Here is a 22,405-nt window from a genome sequence, read left to right as displayed (position 1 = left end):
CCTGATAGAGCACAAAGATAAGAAAAATCTGATTCTGGATCCCTAGTTCCTAGTATCAATTCTTAAATTAATTTTAAATGATTAAGCAAGTCACTTAGGCTCTCTGTTCTTTAGTTTCCTCATCCATCAAAGAAACACTCCTACTTGCCCCAACCAGTCTCACACTGCTGCCAGGAAAATATATAAGACATTGGATGTAACTGGAACCATATGCGTAAATAAAAGTATTAAATGCCCATCAGTAAGCGGTGCAGAGGTGTTTATACAGTACAAGCTTTTGCCAGATACTCTTTGGAAAACTTTTTCATAAAATGAAATAGATGAACCTCTGCTTCCAACCAAGATGAAATAATGAGGACTGGATTTACCCTATTGCCTAAACAAATAAAAAACTGGACAAAATGTATGAAACAATTCTCAAGACATTGGATATCCAGGGGGGAAAAAAACTGTGATCCCAAAGAGATAGGAAATAAATATGATGAGCCATACTATTTCCCCATCTTACTGCCTAGAGTGTGTTTAAGGCTTCTGGATTTACCTAGAACCCAGAGAGCTTCCTAAATTGAAGACATGAAGCTGGAAGTCTGAGCAAGTTCGGGCAACAGAAGTTTATAGGACAGTTTACCAGAGAAGAGAGAGTTGTGCACAAAAAAGAATACCAAAAATATGCAGAGGATTTCCTTCAATACTTCACCTGAGTACTGATCAGCACATACATGTGAGGAAACTATGGAGCAAAGAACAACAAGAAAGGAATAGAGGAACAGTGCTTGGAGTTCACAGAGAAAGGGAAATAGTACCTGTTCCCAAAAGCCAGCCTGGGAACATTTCATAATCCCCAAGGCATCAGAGCACAAAGAAAGTGCACCAACCTCAGTGTAGGAAAAAGTAACCCTAGATTAAACCAACAAAATTTTTTTTTAAATCTAAAGAAGATCAAACTATCTTCAAATAACTGAACCACATCTCAGAATAAGGCACAAGAATATTTATAGGAATACAGAAATATCCAGCACATAACAAAGCAAAATTTATAATGTTTGCCATCCAATTAAAAATTACCAGTCATGCAAAGAAGTACAAAAATACATCCCATAAGGAGGAGAAAAATCCATCAATCAAAACCAAGAATGACACAATTAATAGAATTAGTAGATGCGAGTATTAAAACATTTGTTATCATTATAACTATATTGCATACATTTAAAAAGTTAGAGGAAAGATTGAGCATGTAAAATAGAGATATTGAAGATATAAAGGAGATCCAAATCAAATTTCTAAGAGATAAAACTACAATGTCAAGGATGAGAAACACATTGAATGTGATTAACAACAGATTAATCATTGCAGAGGACAATATTAGTGAACTTAAAGACATAACGATAAAAACCATCCAAATAAAAGAGAGAAGGGGGAAGAGAGGGAGACAACAGACTAAAAAGCTAACAGAACATCAGTAAACTATGGGATACTTTCATATGATCAAATATGTGTTTAATTGGAATCAGCAAGGGAGAAGGGGAAGACAAAAATATTTAAAGAAATTGTGGCCAAAAGTTTCCAAATTTGAAAAAATAAAAACTGTAAACCCACAGATCCAATAAATTCAACCAGCTCCAAGCAAAAGTGACATAAAGAAAACTACACTATGAATGTGGACTGAGTGACATCACCAAGATGGCAGAATAAACAATCCCAGCATCACTCTCTCGTAAAATGCAAAAGGTGCCATACTGAAATTCACTAGAACTTAGGAGAAGAGGAGGAGAGACCCTCTGAGACCGTGAAGGCATGGAAAGATGTGGTGAATGGCAGGAGGGATTACCCCAATCAGACCCAGCCCCTGCCACTCACAGAGCAGCTGCCTGCACGCAAAGCAGCTACCAAAATACAGGAAAGCTGCAGTAGCTCCCCTTGCGTGAACCTGCTTGGAGTTTGCAGGGGAGAAGGGTGCCATGACTGCTGACAAATAAATAAAATAGATAAACAGATAGGAAAAAAAAGACAAAACAATTACAATAATTCCTTGAACTTGTTAGAAGAGAACAGATACAATGTTGATGGGGGTGGGAAAGGGGAAGAGGGAGGGGGAAAGGGAGCAATTGGTAAAGGGCCATGAAAATCAACTACATTATATAATGATAATTTTTTTAAAAAAGGAAAAAAAATTTTTTTCAATCACTTCAGAGTGAACCATCCATGTCCCAGGCCAGCAAAACTCACAAGCTTCCCCAGTATCTGCATAGGAGGGAAGTTCCACAGCCAATGGTAAGAAGAAATCACCTAGAGGTTGGTAAGTCTTTGCAGGGAACTCATGTGGAGTCTTCCCCATGGGAAACATTTGTAGTGCTGTGGGGGTGGCAGGGCTGATCCACCAGGAGTATATCATGGAACAGCATAGGAAGCTGATCTTCCTTCCAATCAGCATGGGCACCACACATGGAGACTGATCAGCGCAATAGTGCTAGAGGGGACACAATTCGTGGGAGAGACTCAGTCTCGGGCCAGAATTTTCACACAGCACAGTAGCATTTGTGGTGACCCTACATGACTCAGAAGTGAATAAAAGACTGACATTTAAAATCTGGTGCACACAAAAAGTTTTCCCCAATCTGAGAAACAACAATATGGCAGCAATTTAGCTCAGGCACAGAGTTCAAGTTCCATTTTCTGCAAGTAGTTTCCTCCAATGCAGAAATTAACCACAGGACAGCAAATGTGTTCCAATTCAGGGTGTAAGTAGTGATGATTGCTAGTAATTTACCACAGAATGGGAAAAAAAAAAAAAAACACAGACCAGAAATAAAGCTCTGACATTAAGCAGGGAAGGTCTAACACCATCAAAGAAAACCTATAAAACCTGAAATAGGTAGCTGTCTCCTCAAATGCTTGGGCAACAATGTAAAGACAAAAAGGTCAAGAAAGAGCAGAGAAATATAACATCACCAAAGAAAACAAGAAAAGCACCAGCAATGGATTCAGTGAATTTATGAAATGTCTGACTGAGAATTTGGAATAATTGTCTTGAAGATGTTCAGGGAGTAACAAGAAAATACAAACATAAAATTAAATCATATTTGGAAAACAACCCAGGAGCAGAACAAGAAACTTGACAAAGAAATCAAATCAATTTTTAAAAAACAAAACAGAAATCCTAGAAATAAAGAATATATTATCTGAACTGAAAAACTTGATAGAAAGCTCCAAAAGCAGACTTAATCAAACAGAGGAAAGAATCAGTGAACTCAAAGACAGAACACACAAAATTATCCAATCAGAGGAGGGAAAAGAAAAAAGAATAAGAAAAAACAAAACACAATTTTAGCAATGATGGGACTCTTTCAAGAAAAATAACCTCTGCATCATTGGCATACCCAAAGGAGATGAAAAAGGGAGAGACTTAGAAAATATATGTAAGGAAACAATGGCTAAAAATTTCCCAAAGTCATTCTATGAGGCCATTATTACCCTCATACCAAAACCAGAAAAAGACACCACAAAAAAAAAACTACAGAACAATATCTCTAATGAACATAGATGCAAAAATTCTCAACAAAATTCTAATGAACCAAATGCAATAACACATTTAAAAAATCATTCATCACAATCAAGTGGGATTCATCCCAGGGATGTTTGCACATACACAAATCAATAAAAGTGATCCATCATATCAAAAGAATGAAAGAACAAACCATATGATCACTGCAATAGATGCAAAGAAAGCATTTTATAATATTCAACACAACTTCATGATAAAAACACTCAACAATTTGGTATAGAAGGAATGTAACTCAATGAAGGTCATTTGACAAACCAACAGCTAATATCATACCAAATGAACAAAAATTGAAGGCTTATTTCCTTAAGATTTGGACAAGGACAAGGATGCCTACTTTCCCCATTTTTATTCAACACAGTACTGGAAGTTTTAGCCAGAGTGATAAGGCAAGAGAAAGCAATAAAGACAATCCAAATTGGGAAGGAGAAAGTCAAACTATCTCTATTTGCAGATGACATAATCATGTATATAAAAGCCCTAATGACTTCACAAAAAAATTTCTAAAACTAATAAATGAATTCAATAAAGTAACAGGATACAAAAGCAATACACAAAAATCAATGGCCTTCCTATATGCCAATAACAAAATATCTGAGAAAATAATCAAGAAAGTAATCTCACTCACACTACCTACCAAAAAATAAATAAATACCTAGGAGTCATTTTTAAAAGGAAGTGAAAGACTTCTACAATGAAAAGAGTAACACACTGGTGAAAGAAATTGAAGGGGAACACAAATAAATTGAAAGATATCCCATGTTCATGGGATGGAAGAATTAACATCATCAAAATGTCCATATTACCCAAAGCAATCTACACATTCAATGCAATCCCAATCAAAATACCAACAACATTCTTTACAGAAATAGAAAAAACAATCTTAAAATGTGTATGGAACCACAAAAGACTCCATATAGACAAAAAAAATCTTGAACAAAAAGAACAAAGCTGGAGGCATCACACTACCTGACTTCAAAATATACTACAAAGCTATAGTAACCAAAATAGCATGATACTAGGGCCGGCCAGTGTCTCACTCAGGAGAGTGTGGTGCTGATAACTCCAAGGCCATGGGTTCAGATCCCATATAGGGATGGCTGGTTAGCTCACTGGGTGAGCATGGTGCTGACAAAATAGCATGATACTGGCATAAAAACAGACAAAATGACCAACAAAAATGAACTGAGAGCCCAGATATAAACCCATGCATCTAGAGCCAACTGACTTTTTACAAAGGTGCCAATATACAATATACAATGGGTATATAAAATGGGGAAAGAAAAGCCCCTTCTATAAATGGTATTGGGAAACTTGATATACACATGCAGAATATTGAAACTAGATCCATATCTCTGATCATACAAAATCAACTCCAAATGGATCAAAGACCAAATTTAAGACACAAAACTATGAAACTTCTAGAAGAAAACAGGGAAAATGCAACACAAAATGGGAGTGGGCAGTGGGTTTTGTGAATGAGACTACAAAGGCATAGGCAACTAATGGGAAAATATGCAAATGGAACTACATCAAACTAAAAAGGATCTGCACAGCAAGGGACACTGTCAACAAAGTGAAGAGACAACCTACAGAATGGGAGAAAGTGTTTGCAAACTACACATCAGACAAGGGGTTAATAGCCAGAATATATAAGGAACCCAAACAATGTAACAGCAAAAAACAAAAACAAGTAAAAGCAGCAAGAGAAAAGCATCAAGCACCTATAAGGGAGCCCTTATCAGACTAACAGCAGACTTTTCATCAGAAACCCTAAAAGCCAGAATAGAATGGGATGATATATTCAAAATACTAAAAGACAAAAATTGCCATCCAAGAATATTATACCCAGCAAGGCTATCCTTCTGAAGTGAAGGAGAAATAATATATTTCTCAGACAAACAAAAACTATGGGAGTTCACCACCACATGGCCAACCCTACAAGAAATCCTCAAGGGAGTACTGAACCTGGTATCTGAAAAACAACCATCACTACCGTAAATATATGAGAAAGATCAAAACCCACCATTAGAACAAAAATGCAAATGATAAAAAGAAAGGAACTTTATCTAACCACCTCAAAAAACCAACAAACATGGAAGACAAACAATAAATGGAAAGAAAGGAACAAATGATATCAAAACATCCAAACAAAAATCAATAAAATGTGAGGAGTAAATCAACATCTTTCAATAAAAATTCTTAAAGTAAAAGGATTAAATTCCCCACTCAAAAGACACAGACTGACTGATTGGATTAAAAAGATAGACCCCAAAATATGCTGTCTTAAAAAGACCCATATCATCTGTAAAGACACACACAGAGACTAAGAGAAAAGAAAACCGAAACCAAAAATGCAAACAGAAACCAAAAATGAGCAGAAGTAGCTATTCTTAAATTGGATAAAATAGACCTTAAATCAAAAACCATAAAAACAGACAATGAAGGCCACTTATACAATGATAAAGGGAACTTTCCAGTAAGAAGACATACCAATCATAAGTATTTATGAACCCAACATCAGAGCAGACAAATATATAAAGCAAACACTATAAGATCTAAAAAAAAGAGATAGACCCAAATACCATAATAGTTGAGGACTTGACCACTCCTCTCTCAACAATGGACTTATCTTCTAGGCAAAAAATTAACAGAGAAACACAAGATCTAAAGCACACTTTAAACCAGTTGGTCTTGGCAGATATCTACAGAACATTTCATCCAGCAACCACAGAATATACATTCTTCTAATCAACATGTGGAACTTTCTCTGGGATAGACCACATATTAGGTCAGAAGTCAAATCTAAACAAATGTTTAAACATTGAAATTATTTCATGTATTTTTTCAGACCACAATAGATTAAAACTAGAAATCAATAACAAATGAAACTCTGGAAACTAAACAAATACACAGAAATCAAACAACTTTCTCCTGAATGATACATGAGTCCAAGAAGAAACTAAAAAAGAAATCAAAAAATCTCTTGAAACTAATGAAAATAATGACACATCATACCAAAATCTGTGGGATACTGCAAAAGCAGTACTAAGAGAGTTTATCACAATAAATGTTTACTTCAGAAGAATAGAAAGATTGCAAATTAAACAACCTAACACTACACCTGAAAGAACTAGAAAAACAACAGTCCAACCAAAAAGTTAGTAGAGGTAAAGAAACAATTAAGATCAGAGAAGAACTAAATGAAATAGAAGCCAAAAAAAAGATCAATGAAACAAAAAGTTGGTTTTTTGAGAGAATAAACAAAATAGACAAGCCATTAGCTAGACTAACTAAAAAAAGAAGAGAGAAGACTCAATGGAAATCAGAAATGAAAAAAGAGATATTACAACCTATACCACAGAAATACAAAGAATCATTAGAGACTATTATAAACAACTATACACCAACAAATTTGAAAACCTGGAGGAAAACAGACGAATTTTTAGATGGGTATAAACTACCAAGATTAATTCAAGAAACATAGAAAACATGAACAGGCTAATAACAAGCAAAGAGACTGAAGCTGTAATCAGCAGTTTCCCAACAAAGAAAAGCCCAGGATTAGATGGCTTTACTGCTGAATTCTACCAAACCTTTAAAGAAGAATTAATACAAATTCTCTTCAAACTATTCCAAAAATTTAAACAGAGGCCATTCTCCCAAACTCATTCTATGAAGCAAACATCACCCTGATACCAAAACCAAACAAAGATACAACAAAAAAACAAAACTACATGCCAATATCTTTGATGAACATAGATGCAAAAATCCTCAATAAAATATTAGTAAATAGGATACAACAACACATCTAAAAAAATTATACACCATACACAAGTGGGATTCATCCCAGGGATGCAAGGATGGTTCAACATACACAAGTTAATGAATGTGATACACCACATCAACAAAATCAAATACAAATACCATATGATCATCTTTATAGATGCTGAAAAAGCATTTGACAAAATTCAACATCCCTTCTTGATAAAGACTCAGCAGATTAGGTATAGAAGGAAAGTATCTCAACACAATTAAAGCTATATATGACAAACCCACTGCCACTATCATCCTGAAGGGGGAAAAGTTGAAAGCTTTTCCCTTAAGAACAGGAATAAGACAAGGATGCCCATTTTCACCACTTCTGTTTAACATAGTATTAGAACCAACCAGAGCAATCAGGGAAGAGAAAGAAATAAGGTGTATCCAGATTGTTAAAGACAAAGTCAAAGTGCAGCTGTTTGCAGATGACATAATACTACACAGAGAGAAGCCAAAGACACTACAAAAAAACCTCTTGGAGTTGATAAACAATTTCAGCATAGTTTCAGGATACAAAATCAATATGCAAAAGCCAGTAGCATGTTTATACAACAACAATGAACTAGCAGAAAAAGAAATCAAGAAAGCTAGCCCATTTACAATAGTCATCAAAAAAATAAAATACCTTGGAATAAAGATGACCAACAATGTGAAATATCTCTACAACAAGCACTATAAATAACTGTTGGAAGAAATTAAAGAGGACACAAGAGGATGGGAAAATATCCCATGCTCTTAGATTAGAAGAATTAACATTGTGAAAATGTCCATACTACCCAAAGTGATCTGCACATTCATTGCAATCCCCACCAACATACCAATGCCATTCTTCACAGAAATGGAGAAACGATCCTTACATTCATATCAAACAACGAAAGAACCTGAATAGCAAAAGTGATCCTGAGCAGTAAATAAATAAATAAATAAATAAAGCCAGAGGCATTACACTACCTGACTTCAAATTATACTACAAAGCTATAGTAACCAAAACAGCATGGTACTGGCATTAAAACAGAAATGCAAACCAATGGAACAGAATACAGAACCCCAAAATCATCCCATATACCTACAGCCAACTGATCTTTAACAAAGGCACCAAAAACATACACTAGGGAAAGGACAGCCTCTTCAATAAATGGTGCTGGAAAACATCCATATATAGAAGAATGAAACTAGACCTATACCTCTCACCATATACCAAAACCAACTCAAAATGGATTAAAGACATAAACATAAAACCTGAAGTATAAAACTCCTAGAAGAAAACAAAGGGGAAAAACTTCAGGAAGTAGGACTAGGCAAAGATTTTATGAATAAGACCCCAAAAGCACAGGCAACAAGAGAAAAAAATAAGAAAATGGGATTATATCAAACTAAAAAGCTTTTGCAGTTCAAAGGAAACAACCAACAGAGTAAAAAGACAATCTAGAGTACAGAAGAAAATATTTGCAAACTATACATCTGACAAGAGATTGATATCCAGGATATATATGGATCTCAAACAACTTAACAGTAAAATAACGAATAATCCAGTTAAGAAATGGGTAAAGGAACTGAATAGACATTTTTCAAAGTAAGATATACAAATGGCCGACAGACACATAAACAAATGCTCAACATCACTAAGCATTAGGGAAATGCAAATCAAAACCACACTGAGATATCATCTCACTCCAGTTAGACTGGCTATTATGAAAAAGATAGAGAACAATAAATGCTGGCAAGGATGCAGAGAAAGGGGAACTCTCCTAGACAGTTGGTGGGACTGTATATTAGTGCAGTCATTATGGAAAACAGCATGGAGATTCCTCAAACAGCTACAGATAGAACTACCATACAATACAGGAGTTCCACTGCTGGGCATATACCCAAAGGAATGGAAATCATCATGTTGAAGGGATACCTGCACTTCCATGTTTATTGTAGCTCTATTTACAATAGCAAAGAGTAAGAACCAACCTAAATGTCCATGGATTGACAAATAGATAAGGAATCTGTGGTATATTTATGCAATGGAATACTACTCTGCCATAAAAAAGAATGAAATATGACCATTTGCAGCAACACAGATGAACTTAGAGAAAATTATGTTACCTGAAATAAGCCAGGCACAGAAAGAGAAATACTGCATGTCCTCACTCATAAGAGAGAGCTAAAAAAATAAATAAATAAATTTTTTAAAAGAAAGGTACAACAATTACAATAGTTCATCGAACTTTCAAAAGGAGTGAATGGAACTGAGGCCACCAGAGGTGAGAAAAGGGGAGGGGAGGGGGATTAGCAAGAAATTGGTAAAGGGCCACAAAATATGATTATATTGTGCAATGTTGAATATACTAATTATCCTGATTTAAATATCATATATTGCACACATGTATTGATATTCAACACGATATCCCACAGATATATACAATTGTTTCAATGAAAAAAAAAAGAATTTTCATACACTCTTGGTGGAAAAACAAATGGAACAACCTCACTGATAAACAATTTTGCAGTTTCTTTAGAACTTAAACATACGCTATCCATACAACCTAGTAGTCATTGTAGTCTTAGGTTTTTGCCCAAGAGAAATAAAAGTATATGTCCATAGAAAGATGTGTACAAGATTGTTCATATCAGCTATCTTTCTAAAGGCCAAAAATTGTAAGCAACCCAAATGTCAATCAACAAATGAATGGGTCATCAAATTGTGGTATATCCATGAAATGGAATACTCTCAGCAATAAAAAGGAATGAACTTTTAATTTATGAAACAACATGGATGAATCTCAAAATAATTATGTTGAGTAAAAATAGCCAAGCCAAAAAAAAAAAAAATAGTACATACTTTATGATTTCATGTATATAAAATTCCAGAAAACACAAACTAATCTAGTATGACAGAAAGCAGGTGAATGTTGTCTGAGGGTATGGGGAGGTGGAGAGGAAGGAGAAGTGGGAGAGATTACAAAGGGATTCAAGGAAATGGTTGGGAGCAATAGTTGTGTTCAATGACTTTATTATGGAGATGGTTTCATAGGGATAGGTATATCTCAAAAATGATGTTTCAAAAAATGGCATTCAGGATATAGGTCAGCTTAAAATTAGAATCCACTTAGTCATCCAGAAATCAGCAGAGTGAAGATATGCCAAAAACTATAATTGCTGTCATTTGAAACCTTCATCCCACTAGCCCTAGAGCACCTTGGCTTCAGACATGCTTTCTTCAGTATGCTCTCAGACGTGCATGTTTTCTACTTTTACATGCTTTGACTGTTGTGCTTTATCTATGGAATTTTGGTCCATCTTTGAGCAATCTTCTATCTCCATGCCATTTTTCCCTTGAAATTCCTCAGGGACCTATGGCCTGCCTTCTAATAAAGAGCCTTGTAGTCATTCAATTTCCCGCACACGTGTTTCAAATGACCCAGCCCATAGCTACCTTCACTTTACACATCACTCTTTTTACTTTTGCTTTGTGATTTACAATTTCATTATGTCAAACTCTTACTCAAGCTTCCTGGGTACTGTTCTAGAATGAGATACTATGGATTCAGAGTCTAGAAATGTTACAGTTGATCAGCCCTTAGAAAGAGAATGATCTTTCTGGGATTTTGTGTACTTGGACCTAGTTACCCTGCTGTTATCCATTCCCCATTGCCCAGTACAACCTGAAAGAATGCTGGTCATTATGCTAGGAGCTGAGTATACAGTGGAAAAAAGTTGCTACCACCAAAAAGTGAAGGTGGACACTTCCACTTCCAGGAAGATAGAGTAGGTGTACTTTTTGCTCTTCCTCCCACTAAGTACAACAAAACACATGGACATTATGTTGAAAAAAGAAATATAAGACTCTGAAGAGTAGAGAGAAGGAGTCAGACAAGCTAGGGGCCTTAGGAGCCAAGAAATGATGCAGTGGTGAGTTCCTGGGTTTTGCTTGATTGTGGGGTTTTTTGTTTTGGTTTGGTTTTTTGGTTTTAAACTTGTTTTTGTTTTTTGGCATTTTGTTTGTTTGTTTATTTGTTTTGTTTTGTTTTTGCCTCATATATATTCCAAACTTGGAGCTGAAGAAACCAGCCATCCAGAAATGTCAATGGGTGCAGACCAAGAAAAATAAAAATGCCTTAACAAAGGCCTGCTTTCCGTAGCCAATGGAACAGAAAAGGAGCACTCTAGTAAGATGAAAAACTTCTAGATTGTAATTGCTCTACTCCAGCCAAACACCATAGAAGGGGGCGGGACTATGGCCCTACCCTCACCCATGCCAGCAAAGGCTAAGTAGGGAGCTTAGACTTCCAAATTTGTAGGGCTGTAACAAGGTGTCCTCACATGCTGCCCAGAGTAGTATCCAACTAGGGAGCTGAGACTATCTTTCCTGCCAGCTAGCAATGCAGCCCACCCCCACAATATCAGTGGAAACCATGTGGGGGGCCTGGACTTCCACATCTACTCAGCAGAAAGAAGAAACATCTCCCCTCCCTGTGGGGGAGATGTCAGAGGAGGCCTTGTAGAGAATCAAGACTTTCACCATCACCCAGCAGTGATGAGTCCACACTCATCACCACGGTATCCTGAAGACCACATGGAAAACTAAACTCCTACTCCTGCCCAGCAGTAGCAAGGAGTTCTCCCATCTCAGGTGTCAACCAAGGCCAAGTGTGGAACCTAAAATTCTACCTCCACCTGACAGTTAAAAGATGGTGTCTTTCCCTTCCCCTACTGAAGCAATGTCAGAAGGAGCCAGTTAAAACAAGTTTAAATAAGAGCCAGAGTCTTATAATATGAAAATTCTCAGATTTCTATCAGAAATTACTTGTCATAATATAAACCAGGAATATCTTAGAATGACCATTCCATGGGGAAAGATAGTTTCTTCAACAAATGGTGTTGGAAAAACTGGACATCCACAAGAGAGAGGATGATGTTGGACCCTTACCTTACACCACACGTAAGAATTAACTCAAAATGGAGCATAGACTTAAACATAAGAGCTAAAACAATAAAACTCTTTGAAGAAAACATAAAACTAAACCTTCATGTCTTTGGATTTGGCAATGTTTTCTTGGATATTTTTACCCAACAAAAGTAAAAATAGATAAATTGAACTATGTAAAACCGAAAAACTTCTATGTATCAAAGGACACAATAGCATAAAAAGACAACCTACAAAATGGAGAAAATATTAGAAGATCATATATCTATCTGATAAGGGCTTAATATCCGGAATATATAAAGAATTTCAACAATCAACAACAACAACAAAACCAATCCAAATTAAAAATGGGCCAAAGACTTCAACAGACATTTCTCCAAAGATGATATAAAAATGACCAACAAGCATATAAAATATGCTTAATATCACTAATCATTATGTAACTGAAAATCAAAACCACAGAGATATCACCTCACACCCATTAGGATGGCCACTATCAAAAGAACAGAAAACAATGAGTGTTGGCAAGGACTCAGAGAAGCTGGAACTTCTGTGCACTATTGATGGGAGTGTAAAATGATGCCACTGCTATGGAAAACAGTACGGTGGTTCTTGAAAAACTTAAAAATAGGATTACCATAGAGTAGAGCAATTTCACTTCTGAGGCTCAAAGAGATATTTGTATGCCCATGTTCATAGAAGCATTATTCATAATAGCCAAGAAGCAGAAGCAAACCATGAGTCTATCAACAGATGCGTGGATAAATAAAATGTGCTATATACAAACAATGGAATATTATCCCGACTTAAAAAGGAAGGACATTCTAACACATGCTACAACATGGCTGAACCTTGAGAATATTATGCAGTCACAAAAAGACAGATACTGTACGATTCCACTTATGTATTAGGTATCCAGAGTAGTCAAGTTCATAGGAAAAGAAAAGTAGAATGGTGGTTGCTAGGGGCTTAGAGGGGAGGGGGAAATGGAGAGTTGTTGTTTAACAGGTACAGAATTTCAGTTTTACATGAAAATATTCTGGATATTGGTTGCATAACAATATATATACTTACCACTGAACTGCACACTTAAAAATGGTTAATATGGTAAATTTTATATTATATGTATTTTACCATAAATACCATTTAAGTACGGGTTTTTGTTTGACTCTAAGTTAAATTTCTTGTACCATTTTACATTCCCACTAGCAATGAATGATCTAGTTTTTCTGCATCTTCTCCAGCATTTTGTTGTCACTATTTTATATTTTAGTCATTCTGATAGGTATGTAGTGATATCTCATTATGGTTTTAATTTATATTTCCCCAATGACTAATGATGTTGAATGTCTTCTCATGTTTATTTGCCATCTGTGTATCCTCTTTGGAAAAATGTCTCTTCATGTCTTTCACCTATTTTCTAACTGGATTTAATTTTAATGCCTTCTTTACAAACTGAAAAATTTGGAGGACTCTCAGAAACAAGTGTCCGCCTATTAACAAAACAAACACATGAGCACAAATACAATTTTGAAAGATAGACAATATATGATTAAACAAACAAAAGTGCTACAGGCAACCAGGTTCAGCTTGCCCTCTCATGCTAAACAAATGACTTGAAAAACCAAAAGCTGGTGCAAGGATTGGAAAGTTTATTCAGATAACCAGCATCTGGGGGATGACCAGGCTAAAATCATCCCACCTTCTGATGCCTGTTCTGGGTTTTATAAATGGCAAGAGGTGGGAGAGTGAGGTAAGGGTTTTGTTCTGCAGGAAAAAAGGGGAGGCTGGCCATGAGACCAATAGAGGGTCTGAGTCAGATGTCAGGGTTCCATGATGGACTGGGTGCTTTGGTGTCGTGAAGTCTGCAGTTGGTGGACTGGTCAGCTTCCAGCCCATGATGTTATTTCAGGGTTGGAGTCCTTTTCTCCTAAGGAGAGCTTAAAGACAATAATAACCTCAGTCAAACATCACTGGAGCATAAAAATACCTGACTCGGACCTCTAACTAATGTGGATGCAATTCTCCTTTGAGCAAGAAGGTGAGTTAATAATCAGCTAGGGTGCTTTGCCTCTCTCTCATATTTCCTCTGTCTGCAATTGATTTAGGGAGTTAAGAAAAACAAGGAAACTTAATTTCAATCCTTAACGGTAGGTGCACAACATCTAAAGTAAATCAACATAAGAGGGTGTAATGGGAGGTAAACAGAAATAAACTTTTGAGAAGGATCCTTTCGGAGTGTGATTTCATCTCAGAGCAGTTTTAGCCATATGGGCAGTTTCTTATTTCCTCTGCTAATCTCAGGAATTGATGATTATCAGTTCCCAAGTTAATAGCTAACTGAAGTGTTCTGATTGGTCTTAGTCACCCCAAAGATGGCCATTCTCTGGCTAAGATCCCTTTCAAAAGGATTTAAAAAACACTGTACAGCAGTTTCTCAATAGTGACATATAGCTAATACCTGTGGTGATAAATATATTAATAGTTCTCTGTCCAACTGAAGCACTTTGAAATTGATCCAGTACCCTGGCTGTCATCTATCACATGACAGCTTCCAGTCTAGAGGCTCTGCAGGAATCACTTCAGGGGTTGATCTCAGGGTCAGTCTCCACTGATCTAGGAACCAACCGTGTTCTTTAGTTAGACATGAGGTTGAGACAAGTCAAGGTCTAGGATTTGGATCCCCATACTAGCCAGTTGCCAAAAAAAGAAACAAAGAGAATGTTTGTTTCTCCAGACTCCCTACTGCCTTCCCCAAGTTCAGGGACAGAACAATAGTAATCATAATACAATAATAGCTACTATATTAGCACAGTTTTTATAGTTTACAAAGGGTTCTCAAAATCAACTTCATCCTCTGTTGCCTTATCTAATTAAGTAAAATTAAAATGTAATTGCAATAAAATAAAATTAACTGAAGTGCTAAAATTCTCAGGAATGCTGCAATCGAGAAAATAATCATTAAATCTCTACTTTATTCTGCTGAATCAATGAAATTCTTTAGAAACAACCTTGCATGCTCCCTGCCCCCTGCTTCCTGGGGTAATTGAGCAATGCTTAAAGAAACCCAGAGTTTATTTTCTCCAAAGAAATGCTGGAATTTTTTTTTTTTTTTAGTTGACCTCCCCAGTTAAGCCAAAGAGCTGTGACCAGATTAAAGACTGAAAATATTTTCCTTCTCCATGAGTAGTATTCCTCTGGTTATTTTTTGGGTTTTGTTGTTGTTGTTTTTACCAAAGCATTATAAATTCTTCTTTAGTTACATCTTGAATGATTGTCTCACATTTCAGCTGAGGAATCAAATTCACCTTGTCTTTACAGGTTGCTATGCTGAGGGCACAGAGAATCCAACCAGACATTCACAACGGATTTTCATCGCTGGAATTTTTTGATGCCTATTCAAATTCTTTTCCACTAAACAGCTAGTGTCTGCATCCTTCGTAGATCCTGATTATGCACTAGAACACCCTCTTCTTGGTTCAACAACAAACTTCTTTGCTTTAATCCCCATTTCTTGGTTTTCTGAACTTTTCTTTCCCTCTGGTGTGTTTTCTTATAATCTGCATCTTAACTATCTCTGTAGTCTTGAAAAGTACCTTTTTACTATTTTATTTAATGCCAAGTAGGAAATCATCAGGTAATAAAGATTGTCTTTCAAACAATTAGAAGCATGGAGATTCTTCAGAGTCGTTATTTTTTATGATTGTATTTTTTAAAAAAAACCAAAACCTGGAACATTTCTTCAGTACTTTCATTCATCTATTGGCTACAAAGAACTGAAGATACAATGATTGATCAGACGAGAGCTCTGCCCTTAAGAAGCTCACATTTGAGGGACAGAAGTATAAGCCAGCAATTGCAGTACAATGTGCTCATGCCGTGGTAAAACTGTAGGCAAAGTGCCTTGAAATCCTAAGTAGGGAACTGGAGAATTTATAATACAATAAGAGTGGGAGCTTAGAAAAAAAGAACGTAAATATAAAGTAAGCAACAAGCTGTGGAGATTCATACACACATGCACAAAATTTTTATTAGAGTCCCATTAGATGCAAGACATTATCCTATGCACATGATACCATTAGAATGGATGGAGAAAGTCCATTTACCATGTATCTTACACTCTACAGAGGGAGACAATTACCAAATGCATTTTTTTAAGTATCTGGTAGTAATAAGCACTGCAATGAAAATAAAACAAGGTAATGTGGAAAGAATTGATTTGGGAGCTATTTTAGGCTGCGTAGTCAGTAAGGGTCTATTTATTGCCAAAGAATGGGATTTGAGTATCCAGAGTTTGTCCCTTAGCAAGTCCATCATTTCCATACTGCTTCCTAAAGGGCTTTTCACAAAGACTGAAGAACATTTAGTAAAAGGCTTGATAACAGGATCAAAAGCATTTGCTACTAAAAATCAAGAGGGAGCCAGAAAAAATACCTACATATTAATGCAAAGCTCTATGAAGGTAACAGCTGAGTAATAGGGATAAAAAAAATAAATAAATAACAGAGAATATGCCTAGTAATTCTCAAGAGAAAGCAGGGAACAGTTTTGGAAGAATGAACACATAATCCTTAGCAAGTAAAGAGGCAGTCACTGGTGCAAGTTTGTTGTAGATTCTTCTAGAGCATCCTATACATGTACCAGGATGCTGACGAATATCTTATTATTGTTTTTAAGGGGGACAGAGCTGATCCTAACTAATATACAAACTCTTCTCTGCTAATTTTTTTTCATATTTAAAATACTTTAGAAATTATATATTAGTACATAAAAATTTATCTCTTTTTTAAAGCTACGTGCTGACCGATTGTTTATTTAATCATTCATTTTGTACTATAAATCATAGAAATTGTGACTCTGTGAAGAATTTTCTACCTGTTCTCCAAACCCATTTCTCTTTCCTGGGCACAGAAGGAGGCCTCATCTCCCAGCTTCTCTCACACTTAGATGTGGCCCCGTAACTGTGTTCTAGCCAATAAAGTGTGAATAGGAATGTTGGGTGTCATTTCTCGGCCTGACCCATGAACACCTGATCCTCCATGCTCCTGCCACTTCTGACAGTTTGGTGTAAATGAGCAAGATGGCCTTTGGAAGCTCACACTGAAGATGATGGAACCACAAGATAAAAGGGTCCCGTGTTTCTGAATCAACATTTGGGGAAGAACGACCAATCAATCAGGGACATTCATTTGGAACTTCACATAAGTGATAAATAAACTTTAAACATGTTCGAACTATTTGAGGATTTGTTAGTTACTGTTAGTTACAGTAAATAGTGTGTTTCCCATTTCCACTATAAACTTTAATGTTGAATTTCACCTAAGCCCTGTGCTCCCAGAAAACAGGGATGATTAAAGAAATCTCCCCACTCTTTTGTGTTCTGAAAAGGGCTTACTACAAAGAAACACCCTTCTCCAAATGCTTTAGATAATACTCAAGTATATCCCACTATGACAAGACCAGACACTGACCCTCCAGATTTCCATCCTTTGCCTCACAAATGATTAACTGAACTGTTTTGTCCTCACTGAGTAATCAGAACAAAATGCTTGTTACCCAAATTTTAGTTAAGTTTCTATCCTTCCCCCAGGCCCACCTTCAGCCCAAGTCAGCATAAACCCCTCCTTAACTGCCCCTCCCAACAATCAGCTGACCTGAAGGTTAGTCTGTGTGCTGGGCATATGGTTGGTGTTATACAAACATTGGCTATTATTATGAATGCACTTAATGGACTTCCTCAGTCCCCCGGTTTTCTGATGGGAACCTCAGAGACTTCCCTCAATTCTCCTTTCCTTTCCCTACCCCTTGACTTCCCTGGAGGGCTAACACTGCAGTCCCTCCTAAGAACGCTGACTTGTGCACCCAAATAGCAAAGGAAAGAGAGAGGAGCAGGCAAGGGAGAAAAGGGTGATCGACAATGAAAGCCAGCCCTTGGCTTCCCTGAGACCTGGGAAGGAGAGATGTTGGAGTAGGAAAAGTGAAATGTTTTAAAAGGAAAATAAAACTGCCACGTTAACCATGTAAATTAAAATGTTTAGTGCAACCTAGAAAGAGATGTCAAAACCAGAGAGAAGCATCCAGGAGCACTGGCTGAAGTCTCCAGCCAACATCGTCCGTGCACCACTTCATACCATGTTACAGTTCCCTACCTTCTCCCCTGCACCTGGCATGGGGCGAGCACTTAGTAAGCACTTAAATAACCACTTGATGAATGAATGAATGGATCACCACACAGATATTCTGTTGAGAGGATGGGGGTTGGAGATGAGCTATTCAAAGACCTGGTCATTAATACCAGTTAAGGAGGCCCTTTAAGACATTTTTTTCCCTAAGTCCCCAGTGAAATCTCCACATAATTTTTGCAAGAGTTCTAACAGGTAGAAAGGCAGAGGATCTTTTGATAGAGTCTGTTTTGTCCTTCATTTACTCATCAGCTTGAAGGGGGGAGGGGGTGATCAAGGCTTTTCTGGATAATACACATCATGGTTATAATCCCAGGGTAGTCTTTTCCTCCTAATTTTTACCCTCATTCTCCTCTCTTTCCCTCAAATGGTTGTCCCTTTTTAACACAATTCTAAGTGAGAAAAAACTCTCTGAGGCAGTAAAGCCATTTGCGTTCCTTGCAGGTGAGTAGTGGAGTGTTGTTTGGTGGGGAGAGTGGGTGCAAGAAGGCATCATGCCACCGTCTGTCTTTCAGAGCAATGATTCAGGGAAGAAAAGTCAGACATCTGCAAAAGGTGGGGGTTGAGGAGTAATTAGCCAAAAAAATCTCTCTAACCTCCCAACCCTAACATTCTGTAAAGCAGAGAGTGCCATGTAACAACACTGTAGAAAGACTGAGTTTTTCCTTGGACATGTAACTGGTACTATGTGCTAGGCACGAACACATATCCTCACCCCACTTCCTCTTCGTGGAAGGATTTGCTGCCCAGATTGGGGACTGTGATCACAGGACAGCTTTCAGCTGTCAGCTGTGTTGGGGTCTAGTTCAGCTGCAGAGAGCCACCTCACCCAGGGTCAAGCTTGCTACCAGGGACTAAGCAGGCATGGGCATTTGGTTCTGGAGCAAAGCACCCTAACAAGCAATGCTTGCCCCACAGCTGCCTGCCCCAGGCTGGTCGAGGCTTTATCATGCTAGCTAGGCAGTTCAACTTCTCCCTCTGCCCAGTCCTGCTTTCCCCTTACCTTCACAGCTGTTGAGCCCTAATAGCATCTGTTGCCCCAAACTGCTAGAAGCATCTGCTTCTAGAGAGTCCTACCTTCATTTTATATGATGATTCCAAAGGATGTTGTAGTGGATGAATTATGTTCCCCCCAAAACTCCCTGAAGTTTGAATTGTGTCCCCCAAGTTTTTTGTATTAGAAACTTAGCCGCCACTGTGATTGTTAAGAAGGTGGGAAATCCTATTATGGAAATTGAAAGGTGGAGTCTTGAGGAGGTGATTGGATTGTAGGACCGTGCAGTAGTGAACAGGTTAAAAATGGTGGTCAGGGGCGTGCTTCTGAGGGCTTTAAAAGAAAGAGGAGAGTCTGTCTTTCTCTCTCTCTGCTTCCACCATCTTGCAATGTGAGACCCCTGGGTCACTGTTGCCACCACCAGGTGAACTTTGGACTTCCCAGCCTCAGAAACTGTAAGCAGTAAATTTCATTTTTCTTTACAAATCACTCAGTTTCAGGTATTTCGTTATAAGCAACAAAAATGGACTAATTCAGATGTGTTTCTAAATTATTCGGAATAAACAAACTGCCTCCCAAGAGGACTGTTTTGAAGAACAGGGCTCACTGGGAGGGGAGAGCCCTATTATGTTGGTTTGGTGGGGGACTGCTTTGATACTTTATGCGTTTTAGTCTTTTGAGAAAATAATGGTGAGCCTCTGTTATGGGTAAAAGACAAAATCTGTGCATAAGAAAAGGTTTTGACTCAGAGACTTATGAGCTAAATTTGCCCAGATTTTTGTGTCTTTGATGCTGGAAAGCAATGGTACATGGTGGGAGCAAAGAATGAGAAAAGTTGAGGCAAATCAGTCGCCTCATGCAAATTGAAGATGAATCAACTTGTATCATGTGAAGAAACAACGTGAAGCTGCTGTTGCTGATGGGATGGCCCCTCAAGGATATGAAAAGGCTGTTTCCAAGGCAATATACAGAGCCAGTGAGCAATCTTAACTACCTCTTTTCTACAGGGAAATCAGCAGTAAGAATAGAACAACCAAACAGAAATGTCTGAACCACTTCTCAAAACACCAAGTTGTCCTAAGTTCCACCACCCCAAAAAAGTTCTCTCCAGAAAGAACTCCTTATGAATATCATGACCTTAATGAAGGTGAATTCTGTTTTGTTGCAATAGAAATAAAGCAGTAATTAAAAAGGACAATGCATGCACACAATGATAGGCATCATCTGAAATACACATATCTGTGGTTTCTTGGTAATTCAGTTTAAACATACTTTGGAAAGTTTTATTAAATATAGAGCTATCATTGCAGTTGATTAAAGTCAATGTTTATGGCTATTTTCATAAAATGTTGGTTAGGAAAATAACTCCATTTGAAACCAGAATTATAATTTGTAGCAGACAATATCAGACATTGGCCTGCATTCAGGGGAGCCAGAAGTGCCTGGATATTTACTTTCCCCTGGAAGAGCCCTTGACCAATTATTGACAAATGTAAAGTACAAAAGTCTAGCTCCCTTGGGGACTTCGCATGAAATCACACCCTTAATTGGCTCCTAGCTTCCCTGTCCTTCCCCTAGTCCTCTGCCGGTCTCCCCTGGACAATGTGTATAATAAGTCATTTGCACATAAATCTTTGCTGGATCAAGCTTCTAGGGAACCTGACCTAAGACAATTGAATCCCAAACATCCTAGCCTCATAGCATATAAACCCTAAAATAAAATTACATTCTTTTTTTATAGCACAAAAATTATAGCACGTGCTTCCTTTTATCTTTTTATTCATTCAACAGATATATCGTGCTAACAGCTGAGGATATAGAGGCAGGTAAACATAGTTTCTGTCTTCAGATAGAAGAGCTTAAACCACTGGTTTGAGGCCAAAGAACAACCCCCCTCAAGATAACCAAAGTCAAGTTTGGTGTTCTAGCCCCCAAGCCATTTGGGTCTGCTTGCACCATGCCCACGCTGTCCACATTTGCTCCTGTGAAGCCTCCCCAGGAGAACACCCCAAGTTGGCTGATTGTCCGTATGTCCAAACTTTCCAGTCCTCAAGGAACCAGTGTAGCTGAAATCCGGGCAGAAATGGAGAAAACAGTCCTCTCATTCTGTGTCATGTTTTGTATAAAAAAGTAAGAGGAATTCTATAAATATATATGGGCATATATATGAATATATGTATATGCACACATACTTTATATATTAATATGCTATAATATGTAAATACATATATATCTCATTTTTAGAAAAAGAAACTGAGGAGAAATGAGGGGAATGCTGGAAGAGACAGCAATGGAAATAATATTTCTGAGTATATCTTTTCATACAGTTTTTACTTTTGAAACGTAAATATTTTACGTATTCAAAAAATAAAACTGAACCAAAAAAGTACTTCCTAAAACAGAACACAAGTGGAAACAAATTATACAAGTTGTATTTCAATTTCATAAAATTTCCACCTAGAGAAAATATTTACTTCAAGTAACATAAATGCAGTCAGTAGATTTATTAATGCTAGTAAAAATACCAGTATTGTAATTTTAGAACTATTTTATGTACATTTTAGGTAAAGCAAATAAGAGAACGTTAATGTTATTAGGAATCCAGATTTTTGAAGTAAGACAAAACATGTTAATAAAAGAAATAAGAAAAAAATGCTGTAATGTTGAATTTTAATTACAAACATTGATATGAACTCGTGTTTTTAAAAAATATATTCCTATGTTTGTCCACTTAAATGGGTCAAAAAAATGAAAGTCCAGTAGAAACAAGGACATCTAGCCCCCAGATCTCGGTTTCTCATTCTCCACTAATATATATATACTGGGGTCCATTGGAAAAACAACTGATTTTAGGAAATGTACAAGATAAACCAAGGACATCTTGTTATGTCAAAAATCTAGAAAGTACTCAAAGAAAGAGTCATGTCAAAAAG

The sequence above is a fragment of the Cynocephalus volans genome, chromosome 3 (genome assembly GCF_027409185.1).
Source record: "Cynocephalus volans isolate mCynVol1 chromosome 3, mCynVol1.pri, whole genome shotgun sequence".
Taxonomy (NCBI): Eukaryota; Metazoa; Chordata; class Mammalia; order Dermoptera; family Cynocephalidae; genus Cynocephalus; species Cynocephalus volans.
This window is presented reverse-complemented; position numbering follows the sequence as displayed.